Source organism: Leptonychotes weddellii, chromosome 9 (assembly GCF_054177405.1).
Source record: "Leptonychotes weddellii isolate Sample4059 chromosome 9, ASM5417740v2, whole genome shotgun sequence".
NCBI classification, from domain to species: Eukaryota; Metazoa; Chordata; class Mammalia; order Carnivora; family Phocidae; genus Leptonychotes; species Leptonychotes weddellii.
The window spans coordinates 85036751-85055635 of NC_138377.1; the positions used below are offsets into that span (position 1 = coordinate 85036751).

General features: G+C 40.2%; 1 protein-coding gene across 4 annotated transcripts in view; it reads right to left on the reverse strand.

Moving 5' to 3' along the window:
* RAB27A (RAB27A, member RAS oncogene family) overlaps positions 1-18885 on the reverse strand; it is a 75332-nt gene that overhangs the window by 33087 nt on the left and 23360 nt on the right. The window contains exon 1 of one of the 4 annotated variants that reach the window (XM_006732037.3): positions 11074-11095. The exons of the other annotated variants lie outside the window; for them this stretch is intronic. The gene's annotated coding sequence lies outside the window, so the exon portion shown is untranslated. Of the gene's footprint in view, positions 1-11073; positions 11096-18885 lie in introns of those variants that run through there. 4 annotated transcript variants of the gene reach the window in all.

Consider the following 18885-nt stretch of genomic DNA (forward strand, 5'->3'; position numbering starts at 1 on the left):
ATTAATCCGTGATCCAACAATAAAAGAGATTTCAAGTTAAGGAAAACCTGTGGCAAATTTGGAAGCTATGTAAAGGGTCTCCTAAATTGGTCACAATGACTAGGCTAGTCTGGGTTAACAGAGACCAGAATTCTAAAAAGTAAGGAAGATGCAAGGAAATAAAAGGACTCAGGAAGGAAGCAGGCCTCCAAACTGGTAACAGAGATTTTTCAGGATTTGGGCAGGGTATTGATGGTGACAAGCTTCTTATCGGAGTTTGCAGCCAGTTAGTCGAATCCCAGAATTAGTGGAACCATTCCATCTTTCAGCAGAATATAATTCTGGTGCATAGCAAACTATAACCCCAAACCCATCTTGCAGTCCCATATATGTGTTTTACCACTGCTTATCACCACCAGATGAAGAAAACTTAATGTTAAGTTTCAGCTGCTGGTAGGTCTTCATATAGAACCATCTTCATATTAAAAATTATTTTTATTTCTTATTTTTGTTATTCAAGTCTTGAGTGGTATTTGAGGGGCCTAGTTTCCATAAAGAAAATGCTCTACTCCCCAAGTATGGAAATAACATATTATTTTTATGTTGGCATTTTAGAGCAGAAAGGGAAACACTGAAAACACACAGTGCAGAATTTGACATTTGGGACACCCAAACAACGTTTTGTGCATACTATTTGCAGTGAGCATTCCAGCCTATTGATGCTTAAGAAGACAGTTCGTGAAGGCTTTTCCCAATTGCATTACTCTTGCTAAAAATGGGTCAGAAGCATAGGTCAGATGCCCACACACCAAGTACTTTACAATCCTTATCACAGCCCTAAAGTCAGGTGCTATACACCATGCACACTTCCTCTCAGAAGGATCTCAGTGCCATTCTATCATGAATGCCCCAATGAGAAGACAAGTAAGTGGGTCTTGGGCAGTCTATTCACATGCTAACATGGGCTCAATTCCAACACATGGTTGAGAGAAAAGAAAAAGTAGAGGTCAACAACATGGACTCTAGAACCAAATCACCTGGATGTGAATCCAGTCATTTCACTTTAGAAAATTTAATCCCTTGGGGTGCCTGGGTGGCTCAGTTGGTTAAGCAACAGACTCTTGATTTCGGCTCAGGTCCTGATCTCAGGGTCCTGAGATCGGCCCGCATCAAAATCTGTGCTCAACTCAGAGTCTGCTTGTCCCTCTCCCTCTGCTCCTCCCCCCCCATACACTCTTTCTCTCTCTCTCTCCCAAATAAATAAAAGCTTTTTAAAAAAATAAAAGAAAAAAATTTTAAAGAAAATATAACCCCTTTTGCCTCAGGTTCCCCCATTTTAAAAATGGGAATGATTTTTTAAAATTAATTTTTATTTTATTAATTCTAGCATGCATATGCTTTCTCATTTTAACTTCTTTATAATCGGGATGCATCTTACATTTCATAGTCTTACAACCCATGACATCTTGCAATTATTACTAAATGAGGTGGCACTGGCGACTGTTATGTGAAAACCTTGCATCAGCATCTTCTAGCAAGATCACAAATGCACCATCAAAGCATTTTAGATTTGATGAAGCAGTAAACTTATCTCAGAGGGCTGACATGAGGACTGAGTTAATGTATACATGAAAAGCTCAGAACAGTGTCTGGCACACAGTAAATCTTGTATAACTATTAACTGCCATTAGCATCATCATCTTGCAATCTAGCCTCCGATGGTCAATATGCAGGCAATAATTACTTTCTTTCCTAGAACTGTAAGAACTATGCCCCTAGACTAAAAATGAATGAGAGAAAAAATAATGATCTATGAAGATAACTTAAACCGAAGTTCATTCTTTATATTCTACATCTCCTTCAGGAAATAAAATCTGAGATACCTCAAGGAAATGTCTTCTAAAAAGTCAAGAATGACCCTAATTTGGGACCTGCAAAAGACTTTCTTAGCTCACTTCTAGCGCTCCTCCCTACACAAATATTTTTTCAAAGTGCTCTCCACCCTCACTCTCACCAGATTAACAATAGAAAGCAAGGAACACCCACTTCCTCAACATACACTAAGTGGTGATAATTGCCTGCTGAGAGAAAGTCAATGATCTTCTTCCTTATTTAAAAAATAAAACATATCTTAATTGTTCTTCAGGGAATAAGATAGAAGAGAGTGGTTTTAGTTAAGAGCAAAGGAATTAGATTTCTCTCCCTCCCTCTCTCTCTCTCTCTCTCTCCATCATCCGCCCTACCCCACCCCACCCCACACACACACCCCTAGCCCAAATACTCCATAAAGCTTCCTATGAAAGTCAATCATAGACTCCAATCTTAGGATCCCCTATCATAAGGCAGAATCATTCTGAAACTACTTCGGATAGGTCAGCCATTTCTTGAAAGCCAAATTTTCCTCTATCACCCATATTTAGTACAGAGGATAAAAAAAGAGAGAGATAGTATTAACCGACTAACCACCGTGTACCACGAACAGTACTGGGCATGCATGATTTTATTTCAGCACGACATCCTTAGAGGAGACTTCATGGTCTGTACAAAACTTATACTACATAGAGAGGTTTTCTTCATATGATGGGAAGTAGGCTTGGGTTCAAATTCCGACTCTGTGTGTGAGCTGGTCTGAGTTCTTTACACTAAGCCTCCATTCTTTCAACTGTAAAATGGAGATAACAATGGTTATTAAGTGACATTATCCACAGAAAGCTTTTAGTGGATTGCTTGGTATATGTTAAATGTTCACTAATTGAAAGAAACTTGTCTTTAGCGATACCATTACTAATAGCCTCATCAAGTTCTCACCAAGCCATGTCACTTTATAATCTATTCTTAATTTAATCCACTACCTCAACCTTTAGAAAAATCATAGGAAAAATTCAATTTAGGTGCAATCACTTATGAGGTCTCTATTCAATACAAAAGCTATCTTGGCATCCCAATCTAACACTGAGTTTTATCTTTGTGATTTTTGGCAGTTTCAGAGCTGGAATGTTCATTAGTTGAATACTTTAATTTCCAGAAGGGGAAACTGAATGAAGCCCAGAGAAAACAAGTGAACAATATAAAATCAATCAGCAGGGGCACCTGGGGGGCTCAGTCGTTAAGCGTCTGCCTTCGGCTCAGGTCGTGATCCCAGGGTCCTGGGATCGAGCCCCGCATCGGGCTCCCTGCTCCGCGGGAAGCCTGCTTCTCCCTCCCCCACTCACCCTGCTTGTGTTCCCTCTCTCGCTGTGTGTCTGTCAAATAATTAAATAAAGATCTTTTAAAAAAATAAAATAAAATAAAAAATAAATAAAATCAATCAGCAGGTTAGATGTGGAGCTGAGCTAGATCCCTAGTCTCCTAAATTCTAGTCCTGTATCCTTTTCTAACATATCATGATTTTTGTTCTCTCTGTATTCCTTCCTTCAAAGCCAGGATCCTCAGTTATAATTGCTTTGATTCAGGAATCAAAAGTTTTCTGTGGTGCCAGCAGCGACAGAGATGAATTACTTTATAACTAAGGCTTAGACTTGGAGAAGTTGGGATGAACGGCCTGTACTTCTGCCTCTCTGTCACAAAGCTCTTCCTTCTGATGGGTTCCCCCAAGGAGAGAGGTCAAAAACTGAGGGCATGTCTGCCTCTTCTTGGTCACAGCAAATCTAAGAAATTATGTGTCTTGATACTTGCACCATCTCCTGTAAATCCTCTTTATGTAGGTCTTTCATGTGGCTTCAAAATGGAAAGAGAGCAGAAAAATCATGAAGTTTTTCATTTCCCAACAGATTTGTTTGGTATTGAGCTTGGTGCTTTCTTCTCAAATCAAGAGTATTTCCTGTGGTGCCACCTGAAGTTCTCTGTAAGGATACTTCTTCGGGCTCATTCACTCGCTCTTTCATTCATCAAATGTATATTGACTGACTGCTTATTCTGTGCTTGGTGCCAGAGCACCATGGGAAGCCAACACTCAACATGAAAACCTTATACTTTTAGCCACATCCCAATCTACGTTCTCCTAAATGACTATACCCACTTCTTTGGGTTTTCAAAAAAGCCAATCCTCAAGAACGTTTTAATCTTCCCTTGTAAACATAACACAACATGACAACAAAATTCACATCCTCATACTGCTCTTTCCCTGCCGATATGTGCACAAGTCACATGTTTGGCATGCTTATAAAGATGCAAAAGGAAGGAAAATGTAAAGCTCAATAGAGAAGAAAGAGAAAACCTTTAAAAGAGGAACATGAGTTATATTGTAAATGATTTTTACTGGACAATATTTTGAATTTCTTAGAAAGGTTAATAAAATATTACAGTGTTCCTATAGAGCTTATGGACTTCACCTGCCTTGCCCAAAGTGATTTCTATGTAGAAATAGGAAAATGTGAATATAACTATTACTTTTCAGATAAAACACAAAACATCAGCATTTTTGAGAACTATACTGCCTCACGTTCTGTTGTACATATTAATGTCCCCTTATTCAAGGGTTCTTTTAGAGAAAAATGTCCACATACTAATGACTGGTGTAGAACAATAAAGGCTCTTGGTGTTTTTTAAATTTAATGTTAAAAAGCAGTAGGCTTGGGCGCCTGGGTGGCTCAGTCGGTTAAGCGACTGCCTTCGGCTCAGGTCATGATCCTGGAGTCCCTGGATCGAGTCCCGCATCGGGCTCCCTGCTCGGTGGGGAGTCTGCTTCTCCCTCTGACCCTACTCCCTCTCATGTGCTCTCTCTCTCTCTCATTTTCTCTCTCAAATAAATAAATAAAATCTTTTAAAAAAAAAAAAAGCAGTAGGCTTTTCTTGTTTAGTTTATGGCACCATTGTTGACCCATTCCTGGCATTCTGAAGGACACATATAATAAAGACAGCAGAAAACAGGAAGAGAAATCATATAAACAGGGCAGGATTGAAAAGGCATTTTACCATGTACCAAGATAGGAGTGGGGACAACTTGTGTCTACCAAATAAGCCCTGGCTACCACTGTCTCAGACCATTGCAACTCCTATACCCTAAAGTCAAACACATCTACTTTCACTACGAAAACACCATATGTCCTGCCCAATAGTGGGGCTCCCCATTTCCACAAGAGGAGACGGTCTCTGCCCTCTGTGCACATGAGCTTCATTCTTCTCAATTTCTGGTCTAGGTAAGAGTAGATAGGTTTCTGCCCTCCTTGAGAGTGGAATAGGTGAAATTATAAACAAAGAGCTTGTCGGGATGCCTCGGTGGCTCATTCGTTTAAGCATCTGCCTTGGGCTCAGATCGTGATCCCAGGGTCCTGGAATCGAGTTCCGCATCAGGCTCCTTGCTCAGTGGGGAGCCTGCTTCTCCCTCTGTCTCTGCTGCTCCCCCTGCTTGTATTCTATCTGTCAAATAAATAAAATCTTGGGAAAAAAAAAAAGAGCTTGTCTTGTTTGTGCAAAGATCTTGGGTAGAGAGAAGTAAGTAAAAATCCAACGGCCTTGAAAAATAGAAGGAAATTGGAATCTAGCTCTTTCTTGTCTCCTTATTCAAGGATGAGTTTGATTTTATCTAAATTGAGAATATTATATAACTGCATTAGATATTCACCTATAACCTATGATTCATAAATGTATTTCTATCAATACAGGGTTTTGTAGTAATATCATGGATCCAGCCTTAACAGTAAGGGGAGATATTCTTGGCTAAAAACTGACAGGATCTAAGTTTGCCAATATTTATAAAATGTGCCTGCTACATAGGAATATTTCATTCTCCCCATTTAAACAAAGTAAAAAGACTAACTTGTAGCAAATGGTGATATTCTAACATAGCAAATTATTCAGAGAAAAAATAAAATGACCTGCAAATACCATTAAATATACATTTCCAAATATTGGCAGGACATCCAAACATATCTTCATTTGTAAAAGCTTCCTCCAGACATTTGCAAATCCTTTATGAGGGTAAAGAAAAAATAAACAGTCTCAGGGACGCCTGGGTGGCTCAGTCGGTTAAGCGGCTGCCTTCGGCCCAGGTCATGATCCCAGGGTCCTGGGATTGAGTCCCACATCGGGCTCCTTGCTCAGCAGGGAACCTGCTTCTCCCTCTCTCTCCCTCTCCTTGTGCTCTCTTTGTCAAATAAATAAAATCTTTAAAAAAAAATAAAAATAAACAGTCTCAATCCAGGACTTGACCTATTGTTTCCACAATGTTACCATCACCTCAGTAGGTGAGCAACATAACCCAGTAAACAAATAATATAAGCAACTATACATTAGGGAAGAAGGGGACACTGGAATTATTCTTGAAAATAGAAAGCGTTCTTCTCGAAGACCATTGTGGAATGACTCAAATGATATACTAGTTGTTTTGTTGTTGTTGTTGTTGTTGTTTAATTTATGGAGACCACTGATTGATTCATTTACTAAAAAGATGTTACTTGTTGGGCGCCTGGGTGGCTCAGTTGGTTAAGCGACTGCCTTCGGCTCAGGTCATGATCCTGGAGTCCCGGGATCGAGTCCCGCATTGGACTCCCTGCTCGGCAGGGAGTCTGCTTCTCCCTCTGACCCTCCCCCCTCTCATGCTCTCTCTCTCTCATTCTCTCTCTCAAATAAATAAATAAAATCTTAAAAAAAAAAAATGTTACTTGTTGCCCAAGCCTCTTTTAGGATCAGAATGTGAGTGTTTATAGGAATTTATGTAAAGTAAACACTGGTTGTTAAATTACTTGCAGTTTGTGATAAGTACCTCTTGTTTTACAGATACACGGTAACAGGGAAAGGGCACACGATAGGATATGTCATTAACAAAATACAGGCCATACTGTGACAACAGGAGGGGCTGTTTGGTTTGCTGAGTAATATCTCAAACAACGTGAAAGCAGTTCCACAATGGACACAACCATATGTGACTGCAATGTCCAAGCCATGGCTAAATATGCTTCTTCATGACACCACGAAGCTGGAAAGTCTCCAAGAATTTGATACAAGTGCAAAATCTGTAAAGTCTACTTCCACACAGTGGTTGCCTTTTATAAGCACATAGAAGATGATTTTAACAGACCTTGGAGTCAGGGTCTCCTTTGTTCAAACAGCAGGACACCATCACCTACCTGTGTGGAATGAGGAGCAAAATGCCTAACGGATATCAATATGTCACAGCTCTTCTTATGACTACAACAGATTAAAGCTTGAACACTGATCTTATGGCTTTAAGCCTGATGCTTTTCCACAACACCTGAAGAATGTCACTGACACTTTATAAAACTCTTAAAGAATGTAGTGAAAATGGGCGCGTGGGTGGCTCAGTTGGTTAAGCGACTGCCTTCGGCTCAGGTCATGATCCTGGAGTCCCGGGATCGAGTCCCGCATCGGGCTCCCTGCTCGGCAGGGAGTCTGCTTCTCCCTCTGACCCTCCCCCCTCTCCTGCTCTCTCTCTCTCATTCTCTCTCTCAAATAAATAAATAAAATCTTTAAAAAAAAAAAAAAAAGAATGTAGTGAAAATACTTTCCAAAAATGGAAACAGAGGAGTGACTTAATCTACCTGGAAGGTGGGAGAGCTGTGAGTCCAACTGTTGACAGAGGGAATTCTGCTCTTAACAAGCCAAAGGGTAGCATCTGGCTCTGTCAGAGTGCCACCAAAGTCTGGGGCCTGGGACTCAAAGGCAGAAATACTCGAAGTGACAGTGCTGCTACCCCAGCCAGGACTGTAACATGACAAATTGAGTAGCCCTCGAAGGACTTGATATTGGAAAGTGCATTTCCAAGGTTGCAAAACACACAACCCCTTTCCATTTTTCACTCAGAAATGGAGCCGGAATTCTGCCTTCTCCTCCCCCAGCGTGGCACATGTGTGGGAAGACCTTTGGCCCGCACAGCCTGGCTCTCTCTTGCATCTCACCTGCTTCAAGTTTTTTTGTTGTGTGTGCTGCCACCCAGGAAAGGTGTTAATCTGTCAGGAGAAACACACCAAATCAAGAAGCAAACCACTTCACTTGGTGAAGCAGCGATGATGCTTCTTTTATCCCAAGAAAAATTTTAGGATGGAAAAAAAAAAACTTAGGAATTACAAGCAAGATCTTTGAGGATCACTGTCCAAATAATAAAATCAATTAGATAAATATCCCTGAGTTGAAAATAGCTAGGGAAGAGAGGAGCTCCTTTATCATTGCCTTTTTTAAAAAATGAGAATGTGAGCACTCTGTATTTATTCACCCTATAGAAAAAGTGTGTCCAGAATACAAACACCACCCTGCTTTTCCAGACCCAATGATTTGCACACTAGGATATTATTTTCACTGTGCTTTATAAGTATGATTTTTTTTTTACAGTATACTGAAATCATTTCACTGATTTCTTCAACAAAGGACAGAAACCACACTTTAACTTTTCTGTGATGAAAGATGCTATACCTGCACCCCTGCAGGAACTGTGGACGTTGAGAGCTCCCATCCCATATGCCCTACTCCAAAGGCTAAACTGAACCACTGGTTTGATATGCAGACAAATGGTAGCTTACAATGGCTACTAAGATGTGCCAGATATGGTTCCACTTCTCCCTTGTCCTGCCTGCCCCACACCCTCACCCTCGTTGGCCACATCACAGCACAGCTCTCTTCTCAGCTCCCAGGAATATGCTCCCAAGGCACATGGTGGCTTTACTAATGCACACAGGATTCCATCACCTCACAGCGGGCTCTCTTTTCCACAGTCTAACGTCCTCCCTACACTCTCCCCATGTTGGGTAACAGCCTTGTTTCTAATAATTACCCTTGTGCCATGACCTCTCTACTCCCCTTTTCCCCTTTCTGGCTTTCTTGTCTCTTATCTCCAGGTACTTTTCCCAAACTCCAGTTTGTGTGCGCAGCACCTGACCTTTCACTGGCAATGCCGGTCAATGAACACACATGTTTTGGCAACACAGTGAGCTGCCATGTTAACTTCAAGGTATTGGACCCTCCTCAATAAGCTCAAGAGCTCCTGTGTCGTCAAGGACTCCTACTTTTCCAATAAGCTCAAGAGCTGTCTCCCATCTATTCCTGGGAATAGAGCCATTTCAGGAACACAAATGTTTCTCAATACTGTGCTAGTTTTGGTTTTCCCATGTTAATGAACAGGCAGCATATACTGGTACAAGTTGGTCTTGACTTTAAAAGATCTGTAGGGGTGCCTGGGTGGCTCAGTCAGTTAAGTTCTGACTCTTGATCTCAGCTCAGGTCTTGATCTCAAGCTCTTGAGTTCAAGCATAAAAGAAGAAGAAAAGCATCTGTAAATATTTCTACCATATAACAACCTTTGAGAGAGAGACAGAGAATGCACGAGCAGAGTGAGGAGCAGAGGGAGAGGGACAAGCAGGCTCCCTGCTGAGCTCAATCCTAGGACCCTGAGATCATGATCGGAAGCAAAATCAAGAGTGGGATGCTTAACCAACTGAGCCACCCAGGTGCCCCACAACTTGGTTCTTTTAAAAACACTGAAATACTTCTGCTCAGTGAAGGACACCATCAACAAAATGAAAAGGCAACCTACTAACTGGGAGAAAATATTTGCAAATCATATACCTAATAAAGGGTTAACATCCAAAATATATAAAGAAGTCATACAACTCAACACCAAAAAAAAACAAAAACAAAAAATCTGATTTACAAATGGGGAGGGGACCTGAACAGACATTTTTCCAAAGAAGACTTACAGAGAGCCAACAGACACATGAAAAGACACCCAACATCACTTATCATCAAGGAAATGCTAATCAAAACCACAATGAGGTATCACCTCATACCTGCTAGAATGGCTATTATCAAAAAGACAAGAGATAAGCTGATGAAGATGTGGAGAAAAGGAAGCCTTCCTACATTATTGGTAGGAATGTAAATTGGCACAACCACTGTGTAAAACAGGATGCAGTTTCCTCAAAAAATTAAAAATAGAACAACCATATAACCCAGTAATTCCACTTCTGTTATTTGTCAAAAGAAAATGGAAAAAAAAACTCAAAAATATATGTACCCCATGTGCATTGCAGCATTATTTACAACAGTTAAGAAAACAACCTAAATATCCACCAACAGATGAATGATAAAGAAAATGGGATGGATACACACACACACACACACACACACACACACACACACACACACACACAGAGGAATACTACTCAGCCATAAAAAAGGAAATCTTGCCATTTGTGACAGCATGAATGGGCCTTCAGGATATTATGCTAAGTGAAATAAGTCAGACAGGGAAAAACAAATACTGTATGATCTCACTTATATGTGGAATAAAAAAAAAAAAAACAAGCTCATGGTACAGATTGGTGATTGCCAGAGGCAGGGGATGGGGGGGGTGGCCAAAATGGGTGAAGGGAGTCAAAAGGTATAAACTTCTAGTTATGAAATAAATAATTACAGGAATGTAATATACAGCATGGTGACTATGGCTCTTAACACATATTTGAAACTTGCTAAGAGAATAAATCTTAAAAGTTCTCATCACACAAAAAATTCTGTATATACGGTGACAGATGTTAACATGACTTATTGTGGTGATCATTTTGCAATATATGCAAATACTGAATCATGTTGTATAACTGAAAGTGATACACCGTATTAGTACTACATTGTATTATACCACAATTTTTAAAGAAACTTTTAAAATATAAGAATTTTTAAGAGATTTTATTTATTTGTCAGAGAGAGAGCACACACACAGCAGGGGAAGCAGCAGGCAGAGAAGCAGGCTCTCCACTGAGCAGGGAGCCTGATGCGGGACTCAAGCCCAGGACCCTGGGATCATGACCCAAGCCAAAGGCAGACGCTTAACCGACTGAGCCACCCTGGCATCCCAGAAATAGAAGAACTAAACAAAAAAAACAAAAAAACAAAAAAAAAAAAACACATTGAAATAGGCTCAGAATATCAACCTATTTCCCGATGCTTTAGCACCACTAAAACAGTGACACTAGGATTCTTAGCCCCGCCCATTAGGTGTCAATAAGGTACAGACAGCTGGCTATAGGTCTTTTTGGTCCCCCTCGGGTCTACTCTCTCAGCAATGTATTTATAACATGTGTTGAACTGCTCCCTAAATAGTATCGTGTTCTTTACTAGCTGAATCAAAAGGAAAGAAAAGAAACTCACCTAATGGACAAGGTCTAATCGGATGTACTTCTTACTGATTCTCAGGAAGTCTTTCCTTGTTTCACCCATTCAATATGCAGTCTTGAAATGGACTGTTTGCATTTCTGTCAGCAGCTGTTTACAGAAATGGGTGGGCCTTGGATTTACTTATGCAAAAGGACTGAGGAACTACAACATACTTGCAACCATCCAGCCAATTTCTAAATCAACCTGTCTGATCACAGTTGGCTGTTTAGCTATTGCTGTTGATTTCTAATTTTATTGCATTTTGGTCAGGAAATGTGATCTGCATAATAACAAATATCAGATTTGTTAAGTTTTTTTTTAAGTTTTTTTTTTATTCTTATGTTAATCCCCATATAGATTTGTTAAGTTTTATGAATGTTCCATGACGTTTTAAAAAGATTTGTATACCCTGTTATATGCAGAATTACATACATACTAGTTTAGCTAGTTAATTGTTTTCAATCTGATACAGCTTTATGTTTTGCTCTTTTATCTGTTCGTTTCTGAGAAAGGTATGTTAAGAAACTGGATCATATTTATTTTTATAAAATAAGTACAAGGTAATGTCCTAAAGGAGAGGAATGTAAAACATCATAAAAGAACAAGGCATTGCAGTCCCTATTCAGAGAGGTATTAAATCTGTGGTCTTCGATTTGTGTTCTGTAGAACTCTGAGATCCATGGAGGTACTTTAAGAGTTCTGTAAGCTTTTATTCAAATGTCCGTTTTCCCTTTATTGTTATTTTTTTTGAATGGAATAAAAACTCTTACAGTCAAATGATTTATATACCAGATTTAGAGACCTCCAAATTGTTCACTTATGCTGCTTGGCTATTATTTGCTTCTGCCTTTATGGCATATATGTTATTTGAAATTTCTATAAATGAGTCATTAATTTAGAAGGCAATACTTTGCACTAGGCTTTTTTCTTTTTCTTTCTTTTTTTTTTTTTTTAAATTCAGAGTGGATTCATGTGTCCATTCTTGTGAAATTATTTAAAGAAGCATATGCAAGCCACACTCAATACACGGCAGCAAGGCTCAGGCACATCTGTTCAGCAAGTTTGCTTTCATCCTGTTAGGACAATCAGTTGAGCAATAAGAAATGAACACAGTATGTTGCATCCAAATATTCAAATATAAAAATAAAAAGCAGAATGTAAGTGCAATAAAATTCAGTTCTATATAATTACATAAACATTTGATTATAGACCACTGTAGAGATGATTTTATGTTTGGGGAGCTTCTTGTTTGACTTCTATAAATATGATAGAGCTATTCTAAGTTTGGGTTACTTTTTGTCTATAGCAAATCAATATCTTCACAGCTAGCTGGATATTCCTGCACAGGGTCTCAGAAAACCTACATAATGTCATTATAGCAAACCTTTCACTGCTTCAGAAAACTGCTTTGGTCCAGCTAGTAACAAACTTTCTTTAGCAAGTTTCTTTAAATGAACTCTTACATGGCACTCCAACATATAAAAGCAATGAGAGTGGAATCTTTCTGATGAAAAGATGAAGAGGAGACCTGACCTCCAAGGCCTGTGGCCTGATAAGGACTGACAGGAGCTCCTTTGTACACATTTGGATACCAATGAGGAAAGCTTACCTTCAGCCCAACTCTGAATCATCTCATTTGCCTTTGTACCCAAACACTTCCTGTCTGCCTAAGCACCTTAGACTGACAACTCATTTGGAAGGCCTGCCAGGTTTTCTATTGAACATCTCCTAAAGATGCCATCTCTCAGATCTCCCCCACTTACCACAATCTCAGAAGTCCTCTCACCTGGGATGGAAAACCTAAAATGTACTGGATATCCCTTATGAGGACTCCAAGAAGGGCTACTTAAAGCTTGAGAGAGTAAGATAAGCCTATAGGAAAGAGTCTTGGAGACAATGCTCATTGGGTCACTCACAGTAAAGGAAGAGCTCTGGGCCTAAGTCTAAAGAGTCCTGGGAAAATCCAGACCAAATTGGCCAGAAGTGAACCAAGAGGCAGCACCCGCCCCCCACCCCCCCAAAAAAACACACACACACCCTTGGGACAGGAACCAGTGTCCTTGAAAATGGAAACTGGTGGAAGGATGTTTATAACCAGCTGCATTGGTGATCCTATCCTAAAGGGTCTAAACAGACACATTGAGGCCATCAGAAAACATATCCAGATTAGTCTCAATAGACTCAAGAAGCTATACTTGGGGTGGAACCCTCAAAAGTCAAGATATGTTTTGAAGAACAGAATGAAACGATATAGCATACTTAAAATAACTGAGGATATATTATTTTGTGCTATGTCCAAAGCCACTTCATACTAAACTATACCCAGAATAGCATAAAGAGGCACAAAGATTTTAATACTGACAAGAGAAAAACTGAAAATTCTCTCCACTAACCTGATTTTTTTTCTATGAATTCAGGAGAAATTGCTAGTATTATATTTTATCCACAGAACCCCTTGTTCCAGCTAATGGCTATGTCATGAGGAATGCTTTTATACGAAATCACTGCTACTTAAAACTATTAGGGAGTTCCAAGGAAGCAGGAAGGGGCATGGGGAAAATAGGAAAAGAGCAACCTCTGGTGTTCCCTACCAGAGCAGGCAGCCTTGTGTGACGGTGACACAGAACCAATTCCAGACACAAGGGGTTAAAAACAAATGGAGGTTCCCGGACAGTTGGTCAAAGTCACATCAAAGTCAAACACCAACAAGGTAAGGAATAGATCAAAGGGCGCCTGGGTGGCTCAGTTGGTTAAGCGACTGCCTTTGGCTCAGGTCATGATCCTGGAGTCCCTGGATCGAGTCCCGCTTCTCCCTCTGACCCTCCCCCCTCTCATGTGCTCTCTCTCTCTCTCATTCTGTCTCAAATAAATAAATAAAACCTTTAAAAAAAAAAAAGGAATAGATCAAAAAGGGGAGAAGTGGCTTATGGATTGTGGGAGAGTGTTCCAGAAATTCAGGAGAACACCTAGTCATAAAGACTGGAGAAACCTTTTAGCTCATTACAGCCAGCATGGAGCAATACCTAGAAAAGGCTCTTAGCAGTTGTTGCTTTATCAAAAACCAGAGAGATTCTCTTACCTTCTAAGTCGGGACAATTTTTTTCATCCACTTGCTCTCCCCTGAAATTCAGAGGCTCCCTAATTGTTCCATCCAGGTTCCTTCACTAAGTTTCCTCCTCCTATGCTGAGCAGATGGAAAGCCAATGTCCAGGTTAGCATTTGGTTCCCCAAAGCCATACCTGTCTTTGTCATTAGCCAAGCCTGAGATGAGGGCACCTATGAGAACCAAGCTCCTGTTTCCTGAATGATATTTTAAAGCAAGAGTCTAAGTATCTAGGGTCTAAAGTGAGTGGGCATGACAGTCACTCAGAAAGAATCAAGAAAGCCTTGTTTTAAAAGGAGTGGATAAAGAAACCTGAATATAGATTTACTAACACAAAATAAAAATTTTGACAGCAAGAGAACAAGCTAAGAGGGTAAAGAAAATTACAGACAAGAGGAGCATGAAGCACATGACAGAACACCGTGAGGATGTAAGAATCCATGAATTTATAAGAAATTGATAAGCAACGACTTCAGCCATTTTGTCTGAGTGGTTGGAGGACATTAAAGAAACAAGTGATATTAAATTTTTTATTGAGGATGAAATGAGACTCTATATATAGGAGAGGTGACTGTAAAGTAGTAAGAAAAGGTTTTATAAATCACACATGAAAAATCAATCTCACAATTCTATAAACATGTTTTAATAAGTCCACTTTTTAAAATATAAAGTTAACTTCCACATACCAACAAGTCTGATTGTAGAAGTTTGTAAGTTGAGTGTTTTGACCTTGGGAATTGTTTTTCCATAAAACAAAACAAAACAAAACGGACAAAAAACAATGTTGTCAATGGTATCCTTTTTAAATTAGAACTTTCCCATATGTATTTGCATATCACATAAAAATACAATTGCCATATAGCTATCAAGCATTAAAAATAAATTAAATCTTCTAACAAGAGACCCCAATGATATTAATCAATTTTTAAGGAGAAATCACCTCAAAAATTCATATATGAATGTCCCAGAAAAGGTTTTTACAGATTCACATTTCAGATTCCACTGCATAGAAATTACAATTTTTAATTTGAAATAATTTCCCTTAATTGCTGGTGCTTCTAAGTAGTAAAGATACACATTCCTTCAGCTCCTGCAAAATAATTCTAAACGGTGAACACTTTGACACAGGAAGGAACAGATACTAAAGCTCTATTACTACTAATCTAAAAGGACTTAATCTTATGTTCTCTGCAGGAGACAGAAGCTCATAAAATAACACGTGTAGGCTTCTACTATTAGAAAACTGGACATTTTTCATATCCATTCTAGTAGAAGAGTTTTTCATTTTGTCCAGATGCAAAAGGTTTAAGAACTCAGGAGATGCAGTGTGATTTTCCAAACCAAAATTCTGGGGCACACGGTCAGAGGATTTTTGTGATCCTTTCAGGAAAAGGAAATATAGTTTGGAAATATAGTTTAGTTGTCAGAGTAATGAAATTTCTAAAGCATCTCACTAACTTATGGGGCAAATCCATAAGAATATGTGTAATGAGGCAGTCCCAGAAACATCCACGGATCTGATCATCACAACACATCTCCATGTACAGATAACATGCGTAATTATTTGGGTTCCCTGCACTTCTGACATCAGGGCTCAGGGGTGAGGCCCTATTGATTGCCACAGTAGGGAAAAAGGAAGGGAAGTTGTTTCAAAGGAAACATCCTTACCTATTTATGTTCCTTTTCTCACAGCCTCAGTAATTAATAGAATAACCACAAACTGGGGCGCCTGGGTGGCTCAGTTGGTTAAGCGACTGCCTTCAGCTCAGGTCATGATCCCAGGGTCCTGGGATCGAGTCCCACATCGGGCTCCCTGCTCTGCAGGAAGCCTGCTTCTCCCTCTCCCACTCCCCCTGCTTGTGTTCCGTCTCTCTCTGTCAAATAAATAAATAAAATCTTTAAAAAAAAAAAAAAAGAATAACCACAAACTAAGCCAAATGATCCTCTACCTACTCCACTCCCACCCTGGAAACCTGTCTTCATAAGCCACATCCTATTCTGGATATTCCTTTAACCAGCCTTTTCTCACTAGGTATGCGTGCTTTATCTTGCTTAACTGGTAGGAGTATTATGCTACTTCTAAGTACTCCTCTCTGTTCCCACAAACATGTCTCAACTCTCCAGTAAACTTGCACATTTCCTGAAGACTGTCTTCTTGTGTATTGCTTGTCCACCAGCCCTCATCACCAGACTGTCACTCAACTGCCAGTTGTGTTTACCATCTGGCTTTCTCTAACAGCCTCTTCCTTCCTCTGGTTCCCTCTGTTCATTGCTGATTTCATTGAGGAGTGACCCAAAAAAGTCTCTTGGGGCTCCACTGATAGCTGCTCTTTTTTGGTAAATTAAATTTGTGTTCAACTCGACAGTATTTGATAAGCAACTTACATGTTGCCCAGTGCTATGCTAGCAACTATGAATGGCATGAAAGAAATACGTGACCCAGCCGCTCCCCTCGATAACCTGGTAACTGGGATGATGAAACAAAATGAACTAATTTTCAAAAAGGACAAATAAGATAATCAGGAAACAAAAATGCCTAGTATGCCATGTAGACCACCCAGCATAGGACATCAAAGTGCAAAGGGCTTGAAGGCAGAAGACCTGCACTCTGTTACTTACTTCCTAGCTGTGTGACCTACGGCAAGTCACATAACCTCTCCCAGTCTGTTTCCTCAATGGGGGAGTATTTATCTAGCAAGGCTAACGGAGGGACTAAGGAATCCACTATGTGAATGCATTTTATAAACTACAAACTGCTGGGTACCAGTAAGATGGTGGTTTTATAAGACAAATAGACTCTGGGAGGTCAGAAAGAAGGAAGTATCTGACCAAGCCTTCAAGAAGGAGCCAGAGCCTGAGCTGAATACCTTCCAACCCAAGAAGGATTTAGCAAGGTGGTCAGGAATAGGAAAGAAAGAAAAAAAAAGCACGATTGGTGCATGGGCATGTTTCAACATCAATTTAACAAATATTGAGAAGCCCTATCAACTACTTCAAAGGCTACAAATATGACTAAGAAATAATTCTTCGCCTAAAAACTTAGAGAGACATAAGTAACTATAAATTCGAAGGAATGCTTATAAGGTAACACGGCACGCTGAAGAAGGCTGGATGACTAGCCCATCAGTGTGTGTGGGTTTCTGGTTCCGGCTCTGCTACTCTCTGTGTGCAGCCCACCACAGGTCACTATCCCTCTCCAGGCCTTGTTTCCTCAAACATGAAATAAGAGGTTTCAACTACATTGTCTCTTTCCTAGAAAACATTCTATTTTCTGATTCTAGGTTCAGAGTCCAGGGCTTAATCATGAGAAATTAAATGGGGTCATGGTGGCAGTTATCCCTTGTATCACCTCTCACACCTTAAAGATGAGAGCCTAGACAAGGGCACCAGCAGTGGGAATGATGTGAAAGGAATCCAGTAGATGTTAATTTTAAAAATAATAGAATGCGGTACCACAGTGGGTGGAAGAGAAAGCAGCAAAGACAACAAGCTTCAAAAAAATGGAACTGGGTGGGGCACCTGGGTGGCTCAGTTGGTTAAGCATCCAACTTTTGGTTTCGGCTCAGGTCATGATCTCAGGGTCCTGAGATCTGGCCCCACACTGGGCTCTGCATCAACTCAGAGTCTGCTTTCCCTTTCCTTCTGCTTCTCCCCACGCTCGCTCATTCACTCACTCTCTCATAAATAAATAAAATCTTTTAAAAAATGAAACTGAGTGACCAGACAGCAAAGTGGTGTTGCAGACAGAAACAGGCCATTGAAGTGGGGGAAGGGAAAAAGTTGGAGTGGACATAAGGTTTTCATGGTAGGCATCAGGTTTTTGGAGGGGAAAGATGACGAGATTGGATTAGAACAGGTGGAGCGTTAAGGGGTCAGCAAAGACACAACACAGAGAAATGCCTGAAAACCACCTCCATTCCCTAGGGCCCCACATTTATCTCTGTCCTTGGGATAGAGGCAGGAGGGCCAATGGTGAAAGGTCAAAAAAGAAGGCCATGACTGTATCCACCACAGAAGAGGGAACACACAAGACTGAGAATCACAGCAGGGATTCTCAGCCAAACTCTAAATTACATGGGACATAGTGGGCAGTCCCTGCTGTTCTGACAAAATTTTGTTTGCATTCCTCTTTTGTAAGGTACTTTATCTGGCAATGAGTAAAAGGGAAATGTCAGGAAGACAGCTGGATGTTACTTTGCCTCCACAGCATTCTCTCCTTTGGGGAGCTGACATTAAGGCATCCACTCAGCTTCAAAACTCAGACCCTTGCCCATCATCATATGCCTCCCATCCAAGTGCGTTGTTGATGGAAACACGTAATGACCAGGAGAAATACCATTTTCATTCAGCCTCTTTCTCTGCCTCTCTTTCTTGGCTTGAAAGAATTACCACTTTTAGCACTAATATTAAGAAATGACTTGCCAAAACCCTTCTCTAATTACTTAATGCCTGTGGGTTTTCAGAGGAGAATTAGCAGAACTAAAGCAGGTGCCCCCATGTTTTTATTCTCATTTAAAACAAAAATGCTATAAATATGCATGTGCATGTCTCTTGATGTATGCTAGCAAGTTTCTCTAGAAAATTGCTTCCTAACCTTTTTCCTGCTATTTGTATGATAAGCTGGAGCAAATGCTCATGATCAAAGGCAACAGATTTGGAGGCTCCAACAATGCCAGAGCCTACCCACCCACCCTGGGGGAAGA